The following is an 8,825-nucleotide window of genomic DNA, read 5'->3' as shown; positions in this document are numbered from 1 at the left end:
GTATTTGTTTGATATCACCGCTGTTTTAATTTTAAAGATACAAAATTAACAAACAGCGTTGCTGCTGTTTGGCATGTGGTTCAGGGTGGGAGTCTTTCCACTAGGTCTTGGTTTCAAGTGTAGGAGTGTTTTGTTGATTGATGGCAAATGTTTGTGAAATATTTGTACTAAGTTTTATGCCCGCTAGCAGGTGGCTACACTCCAAATCATGTCTAGTACATTTCTTCTTCTTCGATGAAGGCAAGTGAATGTAGCGGTGGTTGCTTCCATTCTGACCTGTTATTTCTATTGCCTACACTCTAATATTCAAAAGTATTGGATTCTTTCATAATTGGACACTATGGTGATGCTTTACTTGCTTGCATTATACTGATGCTCAATCATATATTGATGATGATTATGATTCGAGTATGATTCATGAGATTAATTCACACCCCTGAAGGTGAATGAAGTATTATTTGAGGTTTGTATTGTATCTGAAGGTAAACGAAGTATTATTTGAGGTTTGTATTGTATCTGAAGGTAAATGAAGTATTGTTTGAGGTTTGTATTGTATATGAAGGAAGTGAAGTATATTGATAAATGCAGCATGCCATATACATTGCATGATTCACTTGCATCTGAAGTTTTGTCGTGACCTATGGTCCGACCGTACCGGTACAACTTAGCATCATACGTTGCCCGAGGAGGGGTACGATGCGGCTTCATACCCTTAGAGGTATGAAGGCAGAGGACATATGCATTGCATTCATATGCATTCATTGAAGTGATATTTGCAGATGGTGTGGTTTTATACTCTAAGAGGTATGAACGCAGTGGACTTACACATTGCATTCCTATGCATACATTGAAGTGATATTTGCAGGTATTGTTGACGCAGGAAAGTGTTATACAACCTATTGTGGTTGTTCAAGGAAATGAGATGGCATTGGTTATTTTGGGACTATTGAGTTCTATATCTACAAGTATTTCTGATCTCAATTGTGATCCCTTTAAAATGTTGATTAATTCAATATTTTTTTGGTTTAAATATCTCGTCAAAACAATTTACTTGCTGAGATGTTTTCATCTCACTCTTGCATTACTCAATGCAGGTACTTGATTCATGTTGGGAATGAGGGAAGTAGCAGCACGTCCACCTTCACTCTCATAATAACGCTGCCCAGGCACAGTCATGATTTAATTAGAAACTTCTTGTCAAAGGATGTTTGTTTTTAACTAGTCGTGCGCACTGATTAATTCAGTTCATGTTGTTATGGTAGTCTTCCCATTGCTAGCAGATTATTAATGTCTTTTATGTTTTCTTATCATGATATCTATTTATACTTTGTTGCTTCCCCGTTTACGCAATTTTCAAAGAAGATGCTGTCAAAATTTTATATATGAATGTTAGATGTGTAGTTTAGTAGCATTCTGGGGTGTTTGTGGACCCCGGGGTGTTACACGTACCTTTTTTACCATAATTTATTTTATAATGCACCACATAAATCAACATACTACTTTTAAGCCCACTATATTTGGTTTCTCAAACTTGAGGCAAAGATCCTAATCCAATATCTAAACAAGTGAATATTATATTTAGGCCTTGTTCGATTATTTCCATTCCATACGGGTTGGAGGGGATTGAGAAATTTTCGGAGGGTTTTTGACTTGCTAGGGATTTAAACCCACTCAATCCCTCCAATCCACATTAAAAGATTAATGAATAGGCCCTTAGGTGGTTGAATGTAAAAAATGATGCATGTTAAGTTCCACACTAACCTAGACAAGTGGCAATAAAAAGGTGTTGTGCGGATTCCTTTAAACCCCAAAAGTGGCACATAGTATCCCATTTCCAACCTAGCTTTAGTAAACTAACCTATGTAAGGATTATAACCATATTTGAAAATCATAATAAAATTTTATATTTTCAAAGGTATATTTGTCTTCCAAAACAGAGATTTCCCATGAACTATGTCTTTGTTCATGATTTCTGTGTACACATGTTTAGTTAAGATGACACCTTTTCATTAACAACCAAATGAATTTATCTATGTTGTCATTTAACATGATAAGCTATACTAAAGAAACCAACTTAATTTTATTTTAGCACCAACTAGCACCTTCTAAACAAAATGTTTTGAGAAGTTTGAATCTCTTATTTTATAGCCTCTAGTCAGTCCAAATATTCCCCATTAATCTAGTTTGGTTACTACTATTGACTTCGAATCTCCCATTTGAAGTATAAGATCATTCACATCCATAGACCTAGACCAAAATGGTTGTTTCTTGGCCACTTTACTAATTTGGATAAACATGTCTCCTTCCCATACTTCCTTTTCAAAACATCCTACCAAAGACCTTCTTCATTCAAAAGCTTAAAATAACCAAGAGTTCTGAACTTCTAGGTTGAGGACCCCTGAACCCCCGATACATCTTGGCTTGCCAAAAGAACTTAAACAATAATAATCCTTCCATTTATGTACTCCTTTAGGAATACCAAAAAGGAAATCATGAACATTGCTAAGTAAGCAAGACCTTTCTAATCTAAGCCTTTTATAGAAGCACACTTCAACTCAAATCCAATGTTTATTTGACATCTTGCAAAATGCACACATTCAAAAAGTTGTATGTACTCCTTACTCATCTTTATAACTGAGTAGAAGAAAACAATGTTCTTCTAAGAAAATTAATTCTCAAGCTACACAACTTCCTAAAAGCACCTAGTACTAGTTTGAAGTACTTCACTTCACTTATATTGTTTTCCATAGAGTTTTTGTGACACCCACTATTATGAAAAGAAGTTAAATATTTTTTTCTCTCGTGCTCTGTACCATTGGAGGTTTGGAGTCCATGGATGTGAATATCTCATTTAAACAATAGCATTTTATTATTCATTCGCTTGAACCAGGGAACGTGCGGGAGAACTGTTTGTGAGCCGTCGATTTCGCATCAAGGGCATCGGAGCAACCTCACCCCCTCCATACCTTAGCCGGCCCCTCCCTCCCATCTAGCAGCTGCCCCCTCCCCATTCTCTTTAGCAGCCGCCCCCTCCCTCTCCTCTAGCAGCCGCTGCCTCCCCATTCTCCCAAGAAGCCGCCCCTTCCCTCCAAACCCTAGCTGCCCTCCTCCCACTCCTCCAAGGTGCAGCCACTTTTTTCCCTTGGTTCTCATTTGGGTTGTGCAAATCTACATTGGTGGATTGGTGGGAGGAAGAAGGAAGGGAGAAGGAGTTCAAGGTGACCTTGTTTTCTATTTTGTAATTGTGCTGCAATTTTGTTGGATTATCCGTTCTCCTAGGCGAATTAGCGGGGGTGCTGCCCTGATTTTTGGTGGCGGGCAGACAGCAGTAGTGCTGACTGTTTCTGGTATTTTTGCGGAGTCAATTAGCTGTAATCGCTATAAAATTCTTGTAGAGCATTATCATATCTTTCCATAGAGTGCTTATGCGTCCAAGTTGGTGAAATATTCTAGGAGATATCATATTTTGAAGTCAGCTAAGTTGTTGTCCCGAAAAATAGAACATAGGGTGTACCTTGTCGGCTATTTGAGGCTATCGAGACGTCGAAATTTAATTATGTTTTGAATACAAAACTTATAGGGTATTTTATGTAGATGTTTCTTGAGTTTTTGTTTGATACCACTGCTGTAATAATTTTAAAGATACAAAATTAATAAGCAGCGCTGCTGCCGTTTGGCGGGTGGTAGGGAGAGGTGTTGTTCACGTCAGTGTTAGGGTTTGTGCGTAGGAGCGGTGTTGGTTATTAGCGAATGCTATTTGAATGTGTGTACTAAGTTTTATGCCACAACAGGTGGTGGGGCTCCGGATCATACCTAGTACCATTTCAAATCCCCGGTGAAGGCAAGTAAATGCAGTGGTGGTTTTCTACCGTGTGATTGTATCTTATGCCTTGTTAGTGAAATTTTTATAAGTATTGAATATGTTAATCATTGAATTCTATAATGAGGTTTATTTGTTTGAAAATATTAATGTTCTACTGTTTAATAATGTTGAGGATCATGATTCGAGAATGATATAGGTGGTTAACTCGTAACTTTGATGAAGTTGAAATATCTATTTGAATCATGTTATATGAAGTGAAATTATGTTGGCATGTCATGCCTAGTGCATCATTCATCTTGCATTTGAAGTTGTGTCGTGATCTTATGGTCCAACCGTACCGGTACATTTAACATCGTATGTTGCTCGAGAAGGGGTACGATGCAGCTTTATATCCCTAGAGGTATGAAGGCTATTTGCATTTAAAATCATATGCACTCATGAGGTATATGTGAAGTGTGACATTTCTATGTTAATATTGAGGTTTCTATCTTTGAGATGCGGTAACTAGGTGTAATGTACATTGTATTCTTGCTACACCCTAATGTTAAGAAGAGAGTTGTGAAATCAGTTGGTGGTAAAACATTGTAGTTATGTTGTTAAAGAGTTGGATAGTTATGTTACTTACTGAGATGTGGCATCTCACTCTTGCATTGCTTGATGCAGGTACTTGAATCATGTTAGAAAAGAGGGAAGTAGTAGCACGTCCATCTACACTACTAAATAACTCTGCCCATGCTTAGTAATGACTTAATTAGAAACTCTGTGTCAAAGGATGTTGATTTCTTTTAATAAGTGTGTGCAATTGGTTAAATTTGTTCTTGTCGTTATGGTGGTCTTTACTTTGCTAGCAGATTAATAATGTTAGTATGTCTTTATTATCATGAAATATGTTTATACACTATTATTTCCTTGTTTATGCAACTTTCAAAGGAGGTGCTGCCGAAATTTTATACCAGTTGTTGGAAGTGTAACTTTAGTGACACCTCGGGGTGTTTGTGGACCTTGGGGTGTTACAGTTGGTATCAGAGTATAGGCTATAGATTCTAGCGATAAAGTGGTGATAATTGACACAATGCACATATAGGATCGGTTGTTTGCCTTCATATTGCTATAACATGAATTGTCAGTGCTCATTTGTTTTACTTGAAGTTGATGTTGTGCTATTTTCTTTTCTCCTATAGCTACAGCTATTGTAACACCCCATTGTCCCAAACATAACTGATGTCACCAAATACCCTTCCCACAAATTGCTATGTATAAAAAGATAAAGACAGAAAGAAAAATTCTGCAGCACCTCCCTTGAAAGATGCATAACGAGGAAACCACCGTGTATAAACATGATGCAAGAGAAGAGTAAACATTCAGAACATGATTAATTCAGCTAACCAAAAATACGACCACCATAATGACCAGAACATATTAGACTACTTGCACACACTATTTAAAAAATGACCAACATCCCTGACCCGAAGCCCCTGATTAAAGACATTACTAAGTAGTGTAAAGTTGTTTAGAAGTGTAGTGATCGTGCTGCTACTTCCCTCCTTTCCCCAAGCCAGGTTCAAGAGCCTACATCAAACAATGCAAGAGTGAGATGACACATCTCAGCAAGTAAAATGATCAACCAACAGTTAGATAAAGTAAAAACAGTGTTTCACCAACCACGGAGTTCACAACTCCCTTCTTAAATATTAGAGTGCAGCAAGTATGCAAAGTACCAAACAACTAGTTCCCAATTCACGAAGAGGAGATCCCTAATATTAACAAATCAATGACAGGTTCCACATATTCCTCATGAGTGCATATGACTACAAATACAATAATGACTTCTGCCTTCATACCTCTAAGGATATGAAGTTGCATCGTACCCCTCCTCGGGCAACGTACGATGCTTATTGTACCGGTATGGTCGGACCATATGATCGCGACGAAACTTCAATACAAAGAATGATGGATGCACTATGCATGACAAACCAACATAAGTCCACCTCATTTAACATGTGTTAAATAGATACTTCCACTTCCTCAAGATAGGAATCAACACATATAACATGCTCGAACAATGCCCTCAACATATTTAAAACAATAGAACATGAATAACTTCAAACAACAATTGTTATAATGGAATTCAATGATAAACACATTCGATACTTATATCAGTTCAAGAACAGGGCACATAATACAACCGAATGGTATAAACCATCACTGTTTTTACTTGCCTTCACCGGGAATTTGGAATGGTACTAAGTACGATCCGGAGGTCCACCACCTGTTTTGACACACAACTTAGTGCACATATTCACATAACAATCGCTTATAATCAACGTCGCACCTACGCACAATCCCAACCCATCACGAGCAACAACTCTCCCCATCACCCACTAAACTGCAGCAGCGCTGCTTGTTAATTTCATAACTTTAAAATTATAACAGTAGTGATATCAAACAAAAACTCCAAAAACATCTACATAAAATTCTCTGCAAGTTTCGTACTCAAAAGATAATTAAATTCCAACATCTCGATGCCCCAAATAGCCGACAAAGTACATCATGCGTTCTGTTTTTTCGACAACAACCTAGCTGAGTTCAAAATGCGATATCTCCTAGAATATTCCATCAAATCGAACGCATAAGTACTCTATGGAAATAAATGACAAAGATCTACATGATTTTCACAGTGATTATAGCTAATTGCCCCCGCAAAAATTCTAGAAACTACCAACACTACTATTGTCCGCCACCACCAAAAATCAGGACAACACTACTACCAATTCGCCTAGGTGAACGGATAACCAAATGTAATTGCAGCACAAATACAAAATAAAACACAAGATCACCTTGAGTTCTTCCTTCACCCCTTTCTTCTTCCTCCCACCAATTCTCCAATTAGAGGCTTGCACCAACTTGAAGGAGATCCAAGGGAGGAGGGATGACTGCACCTTGGGAGGGGATGGAAGGGGGGTGGCTAGGGCTTGGGTGGGAGGAAGAGGGCGACTGCTTGGAGTGGAGGGGGGCGGCGGCTGCAAGGATGAGAGAGGGAGAGGGAGAGGAAAGGGTGGTCGACTGCCCAAGGAAAATGGGAGGGGGTGGCTGCAAGAGTAGTGGGAGGGGCGGCTAGGGTTAGGGGGAGATGAGGGGCCTCTTCATCCACTAGATGCGGGATCGACGGCTCACAGCCCAAGCTTCCCCTCGAGATCCCGGCCCCAACGAAAAGAATGCCCAAAAAGCTACCGTTCAATTGAGGTATTCGCCTCCCAGAACTCCAAACTCCAGAGACACAGAGCGCGAAAAAAAGAAAAGAAATTTAACTTCTTTCATACCAATTCGGGTATCACAGCTATGCCACCTAAAATGGCTTGTGGCAGCCTACAAGATCATAATGGGGATTCTATGAGTCCGGCGGCTATGTTAGCGGCGATGTAGGGTATATAGCAGGAGTTGGCCATTCTGAGGCAAGCCATTCCAATTGCTCCTGCTGGTCCTGCTCCGGCCGCTGGTGCTCAGGGTGCTGGTAGTGGAGGTGTTCCCAGGGGCACCGTCCCTGGGTGCTGCTCCAGGTGGTGGGGGCTGAGATGCCTCTTCCAGTTAGTGGTCTTTCTCTGATGCAGTGGATGGGCATGAAGTTGGATACTTTTGATGGCAGTGGTACTCCGGTTGAGGCGGCAGATTGGCTGACTTATGTGGAAGATAAGATGGATGTCTTTGAGATAGTGTTTGGAGATCGTGTTCGCTTTGGCACACAACTATTGAAGGGAGAGGCTTAGATTTGGTGGAGAGGCGTGCAGGCAGCTCATTTGTCTTCACTGGGTTACCTGACCTGGGATATTTTTGTCAGGCAATTTGAAAGGAGATTTTACCCAGTCACTTTCCTGGAGAAGATGAAGATAGACTTGCAATCATTCAAGCAGGAGAAAAAGACGGTTACAGAGTATGAAGTGGGCTTTAACAAGATGGTCCGCTTTGTTCCGCATGTGGCCTATAATGAATTAGAAAAGGCGAGCCAGTTTTGTTAGGGCTTGAGACCTTATATCAGGCATGCTCTGAGTGCCTTTCTGCTAGTGGATTTTTCAACTACTGCGGAGCAGGCTTTGGGCATGGAGATGCAACATCAGTATACAAATGAGTTCCAGAAGTCTTCAGGTGTTGACTAGCCTCGTGGCCAGGATATGAGGAGGGGCTACACTGGGGGTCCAGCTCACAAGAAGGGAAAGTTTCAACACCAGCGCCACAACCCCTATCATGGCAAGTCCTCTGAATTGGGTACTTCAGGAGGGAGTACTCAGAGGTATCAGGTTGTTCCTAAGCCTGGGTTGGGGTTGGTGTGTTTCTGTTGTGGTGAAGCGCATCGTCGTGCTGAGTGTCAGTGGAGTGGAAGGTGCTCTATTTGCAACCAGGATCACAAGGAGATGTGGTGTGTAGGAGGAATCTAAATGGGAAACTTAAATGGGACCTAGTGACTTCTTCCTCTTTGCAGGGCACTGTCAACATGATGGCAACCACTGAGCAACAATTTTCTGTACCACCCCCTCAGCAGTAGTTTTATATGCCAAGGACTCCTTAGTACTTGTCTTTGCCAGGTTTTCCTCAGTGCTTGGCAGCACCTACTCCTGCACCGACCGCTCCTTTACCACCTCAGTTTGGAGCTCCATGTCTGCCTCAGCCTGCAACTCGTTGGGGTTCTTCTTGTGTTAATTTCACTCCGAGTGTTTCCTCTTCTATGGGTGTTCCAGGAGCATATGTGCTACCCTCTGCAGAAGACAGAGACCATGGAGATGTGGTGACAGGTACTGTCTCAGTTGATTCGTTTAATGCACATGCTCTTTTTGACTTTGGCGCTAGTTTTCGTTTGTTTCGGAGAATTTTGTGTCCTATGCCGGTCTTTCGGTGCGAATGATGGGTCACCCAATTATGGTTAGTTCTGCTAAGGGCTCCATTAGTAGTTGTTCAGTCTGCCCAGGTTGCTCCGTCGTTCTTGCAGATGAGATCTTTTTGGCTAATATCG

The sequence above is a fragment of the Zea mays genome, chromosome 10 (genome assembly GCF_902167145.1).
Source record: "Zea mays cultivar B73 chromosome 10, Zm-B73-REFERENCE-NAM-5.0, whole genome shotgun sequence".
NCBI classification, from domain to species: domain Eukaryota; kingdom Viridiplantae; phylum Streptophyta; class Magnoliopsida; order Poales; family Poaceae; genus Zea; species Zea mays.
This window is presented reverse-complemented; position numbering follows the sequence as displayed.